Here is a 9,638-nt window from a genome sequence, read left to right on the forward strand (position 1 = left end):
CTCAATGATCTCCCGAGGTCCCTTCCAGCCCTAATGTCTATGAAATCTATGAAATCTATGAAATACCTTCTACCCTATGAAAATTCTAAATTGTGCTTTGTGAACCATCCTGGAGTGGGGGAGCATGGGGTGGGGGCAGCTAGGGGGGCAGAGCCTGGGAACAGGTGGCTAGCATCTCAGCCTCTGGCCATTTCCCCATGGATGCGCAGGCTGCAGTGAGTGCAGCAGGTGGGGGCCTTGCCCAGGGGCAACAGCAGCCGGTGCTCCCCCAGTGTGGGTGGCTCAGAGATAAGATGCTCTGTACCAGGGGCCATGAACTGCCTGGCCTCAGGTTGGGGTTCAGGTATACACAGGTGCCCAGGGACGATGGTAAGCTGGCTAAGCAGACCTCGGTCCAGGTAGCTGTCAACTGAACCCCCTATCCCTGCTTGCTCCCTGGAGGCTGTGGGCCACTAGGTGCTGGCTGTAGGCCTCCCCCACCCCCTTCCCAGGGCAGGACCTGCTGCCATAGCTCCAGACCCTGCTGCCCTGACCCACTCCTGTAAGCCAACTGCTCTGCTGCCCAACCCACAGCACCTGGGCTTGGCAGGCATGGGGCTCCCCAACAACTGGGATGAGGAGATGCCTATGACCTGTGCCCTCTGCAGGGGTCTTCCCTGGGGAGGTGCCCTGGGGCCAGCCCCTCCCAGCATGCCACCTCTGTACCCCAACCCTGTCCCTGCTGCACATGCCCCAGACAGTGCATAAAGAGCTGTTTGCACAGACTGAGGAGTGACCAACCCACTATGCCCTGCTCTGCTGATTGCCATGGTGCCCACAGCACACCTATGCAGTTGGCACAGGACCTTGAGCTATGCCAACACAGGAAGCAAGCCCAGGCTGCCCTGCAACCTTTGCTATTACCTTGAAGGCTACCTGTGGCTGCATTACACGTTCCTTCCCCCCACCGCCAAGGAGGACATCACCGCTGGCATCAACATGTTCCTTAGCATGTGAGAGGCCCATGCCTGCCTAGCTGAGGGGACATGGGATGCTCAATAAAGTCTTGTCCTGTCTCCCACCTCACTTCATGCTGTGGGGGGAACCTAGGGGAGTATGGACAGGCCAGACTATGAAGGAGGGCAGGGGCATGGGCTGGGGGCAGGGGCATGGACCGGAGTGAAGAGGGGAGCACCCTCCCCACAATGTGGGCTTTACCATGTGGCCAAGGCTGGCATGACTGGCAGCTCCATGTGGTCCCAGCTGTCGGTGATGGCATGTGGCTCTGGGCAGTGTCCTCAGACAGTGGAGCACAGTGGGTGGGTGCCTGGCTGGGCCCCTCCTAGGGAGGACCTGGTGCTGCTGGCAGCTGGTGGTGTCACAGCCAGCTGCACCTTGTGCCAGGAGCTGGGGCTGCAAAGGTGGTGTGGCAGGCCCACCAGCCTCAGCGGAGCAAGCAGGGGTAGGAGGTTCAGTCAGCAGCCACTTGGACCCAGGCCTGCCTGGCCAACTTTATATGGTCCCTGTACACCTGCGCACACCTGAACCCCAACCTGAGGCCAGGCAGCACATGGCCCCTGGTACAGAGCATCTTGTCTCTTTGCCAGGGGCTGGACCTGTGATGGCCCAGGCTTCCCAAGCTGCTGGTAGAGGGTGCAGCTGGGGAGTTCAGTGGGACAGGCTGTTAGATGCCTGAGGGGTCCTTCCTCAGTGTTGTGTTACTGCAGCTGCAAGCCCAGGATGGGGGCTCAGGCAAGCTGACAGTGCTACTGTAGATGGCATGGCTGTGGCCTGGGTCCTGGGCCATGAGAATGTCAGTCAGTTGCCACATTAAAGGCATTGACTTATGAGCGCTCCCTGACAGATGATTGTGGTCAATGTTTGCCACATTTATGTAGCACTGTCACACCAACCACTTGTGCCCATGCTCCCGCACCTGGGCTGACAGCCCTTCATAGACATGGATGCCGGAGCGCCTGCCCTGCTCAAACTGGTGCTGCACCTCTGCCTCACCCCACAGTGCCACAAGGTTGCCAGTCTCCTCCTGTGACCAGTTGAGGCCCCAGGTGGCAGGCACATGTGTGGGGGAGGAAGGGAGCCAGCGGTCCCCAAAACCACAGGATCCAGAGCTAACAAATCTATTTTACACCCCTCGGGGCAAAATGCTAGGGCAGGGACACTCACCGTCCACAGGTCGCACAGAAGAAAGCCAATGAGGCTGCCCAGCCCACTATAAAGGAGACGCCGGCAGCAGCTCAGGAGGAGGGACCGGAAAGGAGCGGTGGCGGAGCAGATGCCGGTGGCAATGCCCGGGCGCGGACGCAAGTAGCCTGGCAGTGCGGAAGGACCTTTTGGGGTAAGGGTAATCCCCAATGGGGTTCAGGATCCGGGAAGGAACTAACCCACCCTGGGCACTGACCGTTTTGAGCCAGTTGGAGCGGTTCGACCTGGCAGGAGCCGGTGGACCGTACTTGCTGTAATAGAGTGGCACTTACAGAGGGTAAAAGTGCCCCAACTGAGATTGAGAGGGGCCAGAGGACCCCGTAAGCCCCTCAAGTGAGCTGAGGAGTTAAACAGAAGCTCGGAAGAGGGGACTAGCCCCACAGCAGACAGGGAAGGACCAGGGAGGCTTTCGAAAGGCCCAAGCAGCCCCAAGCTCCGGGAAATCCCTGGCTGTCAGTATTAAGTTGTTTCCTTATCTTTCGGTTTACGGACCCTGGGCAGGATACCCTGATAAGGGGGCTGACCAGATTGTTGCTCACGATATGGAGGTACGGGCGAGGGTGTAAGGGCGGAGGAGCCCTCAACAACATGGGACCCCTAGGACCCAGGAGTCTCGCCTTCAGACTAACACGCGCCAGATTATCAACACTGAACCAGGAGATCATCAAAGTCGTGGCAGGTGGTCCGGAAATATTCAGCCTACAAAGGAGCGGTTCCTGGTGGATTACCCAGAGGACGGTCCCAACTTGGGGAGGCGGAGGTTATGGCAAGAACCAATGACATCGGAGCCATCCCCCGACAACATGCTTGAACATTGGCATGTGCAACAAAGTTGTCATCATGTGTCCCACACCAGCTCTCTGGGCCTCTCCCTGTGGTGCCAGGCCTGGGCAGCTGCCTGCAGCACCCAATAGAGAGGACCAGCATGGGACTGGCAGCCACATGGAAGAGGCAGGTTGGTGGGGGTGGGAAAGTGAGGAAAATTTGGGGAAATCAAAATGGAAGTAAAAGTCTCTCCCCAAATGGATATCTTGACCAAATTCATGAAAATTATTTAAAAATAAATTATCTTCACAAATTAAAAAAGGAAACATTTTCAACATCTTTGAAAATTGTCATATATTTTTTCTTTCATATTTGAACAGGTCTAGTGCACATCTTACTCGTATTTAAAATATATCTTATGGGAGCATCCAGGACTGCCAAACTTATGATTTGGGTCTGATAATACTAGAATGAGACCATTTATATTGCAAAGACTTTACAACTAGGTCTACAAAGGGAGAAGGAAACTGTGAATTATATAATATATAGATATGCATATATCAATATATACAATATATAGAGATATTAAAAACATGTCTACCCTTTTCCTTTGTTCTTTCATGTAATCACAGTCAATTAGTTGATTCCATATGGGCCTCATTAATACAGTGGTTCTTGAGAAGAAACTTGAAGAGTATCAGTTGACTTTCACATGCAAGAAGGATCCTGAAAGAAGGTGTCAAATACTTGTGAGAAAAACTTGGTGGAGAAGAGGGGAATAGTTTTCCAGAAGTAAGAGACAAAAGTGGATAAATAGAGAGGGGCAGTGAAGAGTTTCAAATGTAAACGTCAAAGACACTTGCCAAGGACTTAGGCATTCCCACCTTTCTATCCTGCCCCTTTTTCCTGATTCCACTGTGCAAGGCACTCTAACAACCTCCTTCCAACCTAAAGCTAAGGGACTTCCAGTTCAGATTTGCTCTCTTTCTTTTTCCAGGTCATGGTCTCATTTTGTTGATGTGTTCCAGATATTTTAACCTTAATCTATTTATGCTATTATATGAATCTAGAATTCCACTGTAACCAGTGATGGGTGAGTCAGTCATTCAAAGATTTAAGGCTGTTTGCACAAGCATCCACAAGAGTATTCAAACCAGCTGGGTCTGCAAAAGTAACCAAAGAGACTGAAAATACACTCTCCCCCTCATGGTTTTCAGAACATACCAACAGTGCATGAACATCTCTTTCTTGACTTAGTGAAAACCCCCCAGAAAACAGGGGTTTTTTGTTTTTGCTTCCTGAAAAAAACTCTCCTTACTTGCAACCAAGGTAGCAGCATGGCAAAAGCAGCCTCCCTCATGGTATTTCAATCGTGGACTTAATCTAGAGGGATTATGATTCATTTTTTGTGTGCATTGAGCAGAGGTCTAGATCACATTTTATTTTATCTCAACTAATTTGCCCAATCATATTTTATTTGATTTGAACTAATTTGCCCACTCCTCAGTCAAAAAGTTTCTGTCCAACATATCTAGAATAAGCTGTATTACCAAATTTAGCATGCTCAGTTTGACAAAACTGTTTTAGTGTATTGCAATCAATTGTTTGTCATAATGATGCCCATGATTAGTGGAGTGTACCTTTTATATCCTTGTTTTTTCCCTGATGAAATAGCAAAGGTCAGTGCCTGGTAAGCACGTAAATTGCATTTTCCATTACACATAGGACAGATTTCAACTTCTGAACCAGCAGTCAAAAAAGATTCCCCCAGCTGCTGAAAAGAAGTGAGTATTTATAAAGAGAGGCATAATAAGATCACAAGGAAGCCTGTCATAAAAATGCACGTTGCATAATACATGATAGATCAGTTCTATTATTTAACTTTCCCATTGATATAACAATACAGAGATATGCTAACCATCATAGTCAGCATTAATTTACAGTGGAAAAAATAATTAGAATCTCACTTTTTTCTGAAGAATGGAGTGAAAATGTAAACAATGCTTCCCTTCAGGCAAGTGCTTTATCAAGTTGACAGGTGCATTTGAATTTCCATGGGTGGGGGACATAATAGGTTATTTATGTGTCATTTTAATAGAAAAGCCCAACCATCAAGATGGACAGGAGACTTTATCAGTACTGCTGTTTGCAACTAATCCACCAATTTAATACCCCGTGAAAATACCTGCAACAAAACCTGTACATTTTTCTTTTATACTCCATTATAGACAAATCAATATAGGGACTATTCATCTCAAATCCTTCGCTCAGCAAGTGCCCACCACATTGACCCCTTCTCAGCTCAGATGAGTCCCTCACAACTGAAAATGGTGCAGGTCTAGAGCACTGGCATCCTAAACGAAGCAAAAGTAGGCTTACAAACACCCTGCCATGGTATCTAGGGTTCACCAAGAACAAATGCCAAAATTCATTAAACGAGAAATATTAGCAAAAAGTCCATATTTTTTGTGGAAGCAGGAACATAAAACAAGCTAGTGAAGCAAAAGAATTCAGGTGTGTGCTCCCCTGGGGGATTCCTATCTGGCTAGGCTCTTATAACACGCTCATTACTATAATATCTGACACAAGGCTAAAAGTGGTAACACCCACAGTACAGATGAGAGGGGTGAAAGACTTCTGAAATCGTTTTTCATTATTTTGTTAATTCATTATTATTCATTATTTTATTATTTTGTTATTAATAAAATAATATTTCATTATTTAGTTATTCATGTCATTATCTTGCTATTTATTATGTGTATTATTGTACTGGGTAAGAGACACAGGTGTGAACTAGGGCTCCAAAATACCAGTACAAAAGGTACACCTTGCCTTAAAAAATATATAACTAAGTACAATAAAGAATAGAACCTGCTAAACACAGCCAAAAAGGTACTGAGTTCTGTTACATTCCCCCCCCACCCCACCTTTTGTTTTCCTAATTTCTAGCTGGTTACTTTTTCACAGACTGCCTCTTTTGTACCTTGGAGAATTCATTACAACAACAGAGTCTCCCTTGCTTACCTTTGGCATTCCTTCACCCATTTTCCCCAGGCGTTTCCCCCTCCCCTGCCTTCTCTACCCATTACTTTCCCAATTTCCACCTATTTACATTCTCACTGACCTTCTGTCACACTTTTAGCTTCTTTCATTCCTTGGAGATCTCAGTACAACAGCAGAATCTTCCTGTGCCTGAAGGAGGGTACCTGTGCCCAAAAGCTTGCAAAGAACTTTGTTCCAACTACTTAGTTGCTCCAATAAAAGATATTGCGTCTACTCAAAGAACCTTGCCTATTCTGTATGGATAAACTTTCTACTCCCTGAACTCTACTGCCCAGGGGGTGGCTCTGGCAGCAACTCCCCCTTCCACCCCCAGGGGTATGAACTTCCCACTTCCAGGGGTGCAATCGCATGCAAACAGCCTGCAGAGCACATGCCAGCCAGCCAGGTGACAAGAAGATTCTTGGAACCCAAAACTTTGTTTAGACAAATCTACTAAGTAGTGCCTATAAAAACACAATGTTTTTTACTTAGTTGACTTAATTTGTACAAGAATACTTGTAATCTGTACCTTGAAATACTTTAGATTCGAAGTAGGTAGAAGCTGCTATTGGATTACCATTTTTTGCTGGACTTCTGGGTGATAAATTTTAAAACATATTAGGGGACTGAGTGGGTGGGTATGTATATACATACATAAGGAATCAGGACTCATAATAGAGGTGCTTTCTTTTATTAGACCAAATAGATTTTTGCCAAAAAAAAAAAAAATCTTTAATTGCAAGCTTTTAGACACAAACACCGTTCTTCAGGCATAGGAGAAAATATTGTAAAAGTTCTCCTGGGCAGAAATGAAAGTTCATATTTCATAGGCAGGCAAGGTTTTTTGAGTAGATGTGATATCGTTTATTAGACCAACTCACTATTTGGAAAATAGCTCTTAGCAAGCTTCGGGCACAAGTACCCTTCTTCAGGTATAAGGAGTCTCTGCTGTTCTGAGACTCCAAGAAATGAGAGAAGCTGAAAATGTGGCAGGATGTCAGTGAGAACAGATTTTACCACACCTTCAACTCTCCTATGAAATATGAACTTTCATTTCTACCCAAGAGAACTTTTACCAACTTTTCTCCTATACCTGAAGAAGAGTGTTTATGCCTGAAAGCTTGCAAATAAAGACATTTTGTTGCGAAAATCTAGTTGTCCTGATTCTTTCTGCCTCTAAACCAATACAACTACTACCTAGATACTATATATATACATGTACATGTTAGGATCATTGCTCTTATGTCTAATAAACCCAAAGCCACATTTTATTTTTTTCATTGCAAATCCATTACTAGCTTTAAATCTAGCAATTCCTATTATATTTTAGTTATAGCTTAGTTAATTTGCACAAATATCTAGAAGATCCACTGTTTTGGATTGGCTAGTCAGTCATGAATCACACAAAATGTCATTTGTTCCACAGACTTAATGGACTGATTTATAATATTTCACAAAACACCAATAAGAGTAAAAAAGATCAACTCCCTCACGTATGTACTAGTACTACCCAAGGCTTCTAACTCCTTGGCTTTAGTAGAAAGAAATGGATTTTATATAACCTCTACATGATCCATGATAAATCTAGTAGCCTCAGTTCTATACCACACAACACATCTCTCCCACTATGCTAGTCTCTATCCCTGAAGTCATGGTTGTGAGATATATGTCCCTTTGAAAGTATGTCCACAGTTCCTCTCCCAAAGCAGAGTCACAATAGTCACAGCCTCCCTCCCATGCTCCAATGCCAAATGGAAACAGTATTTCCCCTTTATATAATCAAAAGAGGAAGGCGGAAATAAAAATGAGTTAAAAGGACAGTTGAAAAGGTTCTTTAAATAAGGAAATATTTCCATTATTATCTATTCAAACCACGTACATTCTCCTGTGGGTCAGGAGATGCAGTCTGAGTATCACTGCATCATATAGAGTCCATGTCTGTCCCTAGATACTTATGTATGGCTTTCAATGGCTTCAGTGGGAGTTACATAGCCGTATCTATGTGCATTATCTGGCTCTTTTGTTATTGCAGTCCTAACCATTCATAGAACTGGGGTTGTGTGAGTTGGGGCGGGGGCGAGGGGAGGGAGGTAAGCTGACGGTTACCTCTGAGGCTTTTTGCAAAAGCAGGCAATTTATAAAGCATCATTTTTATTAAAAAAAACAAAACTAAAACATTTTCTAAACTCAGTGTTTCTGTCTGGAAGGCTCAGAGCATCCCCAAGGGGAACTAGTGAATATTGCTAATAATACAGTCCAATTTATAATAAAATTTAAGTTGTCCCAACTTGCTTAGCTTTAACTTCTTTTTACAAGCCTCAAACACAGCCAGGTACCTACTCTCATGCCTTTATTTCTATATATAATTATAGACGACAGAATCTTAATAATCTGCTACTGCTAGCATTATATAGAAAAATGCAAAATATAATATTAAAAATGTTGAATTAAATACTTTAGACCACTTACTTTGTGGTTGATCTTAAAGGGAACTGAATCTGTATAGTTGTCAATTCATGTAAAAATATGAAACAATGCAGTGAGGTTGGCAGAATGAAAAAAAAATAAAGTCTGTAAGTTTACACACTCCTCTTTTTATCTTTAGCTAGGCAGTGGTACTTGATACTAGCTATGAAGTAAATGTACTGATTTATTCTATTTCAGTGAATTAATCTAATAACATATCAGGTCCTGGACAACCTAAAACAAGATCCTGCTTGTTTCAAAGTCATTTTGCTCTGATTTTAATGGAGATGTTGTACTGGTAGAAAAAAATAAAAACAGATAAAACCTTATGTTTGTCCCCGAAACTTTTCTTTTAATAGGGCAGCAGAGACTGAGCAGGACTTCATACAACTGCTGTGGTACATAGTGGTGCCAGGCATTGGAACTGAGATTAGGGAGACTGTCTCCATTGTGCTCTCAGCATAATATTATGGGAGAGAGAAGGACTACAAGGATTTGTGAAAGGCAAGGCAAGAATTCTTGTGGGTGATAACTTTTATCAGACAAACTATATGATTGGTATAGACATAGGCAAGCTTTCAGGTATCACATTTTCCTCAGGTACATGCGTTTCAAGAATGTTTCTATTATCCTTTCAATATTTGTTCCAGGGTAATGTAATGCCACTTATATTGGGGGTTGCATCACACCATATAAATCTTTCATTTCTATTAAAATATCCAGTGTACAGGTAGCTTAGATGATGCATCACAATAATTTAGGACTCCTTTTTTATTCCCTAAATATATTTCTGATTCACTGCAATTACTCTGCTTTTATATTGATGTAATTCCTTTGATAAAGTCAGATTGATATAAAAGTGGTAAAAATAGTAGTAAACTAGCAATGAATCAGGCCTACCTATATTCTCTTCAGTGTATTTAGGTATCAGAAAAATTTTTGAAGATTTTTCCAATTTTACAGTATTTATATTGCTCAACATAATTCCAAGCACAGCATATTATAAATTAAATTGCTTTAACTGAGATATATGAAAGCTTTCCTATGTCTATACCAATTATGCAGTTGGTCCAATAAAATATATCACCCACAAGAGTTCTTGCCTCTTGCATATCTCCTGGACCATTATGGCAACAATACCTAATACAAAAATTTGTATTATT

At 43.8% G+C, this 9,638-nt stretch overlaps 1 long non-coding RNA gene across 1 annotated transcript in view; it reads right to left on the reverse strand.

The window, feature by feature from the left end:
• The window catches only part of LOC109324672, a 12,877-nt gene extending 6,630 nt beyond the window's left edge, over positions 1 to 6,247 (reverse strand). Inside the window, exon 1 of the long non-coding RNA XR_002104983.1 lies at positions 6,092 to 6,247. This is a non-coding gene — a long non-coding RNA (uncharacterized LOC109324672). The remainder of the gene's footprint in view (positions 1 to 6,091) is intronic.
• Between the last annotated feature and the right edge of the window lie 3,391 nt (positions 6,248 to 9,638).

Source organism: Crocodylus porosus, unplaced genomic scaffold (assembly GCF_001723895.1).
Source record: "Crocodylus porosus isolate Cpor-Errol unplaced genomic scaffold, CroPor_comp1, whole genome shotgun sequence".
Taxonomy (NCBI): domain Eukaryota; kingdom Metazoa; phylum Chordata; order Crocodylia; family Crocodylidae; genus Crocodylus; species Crocodylus porosus.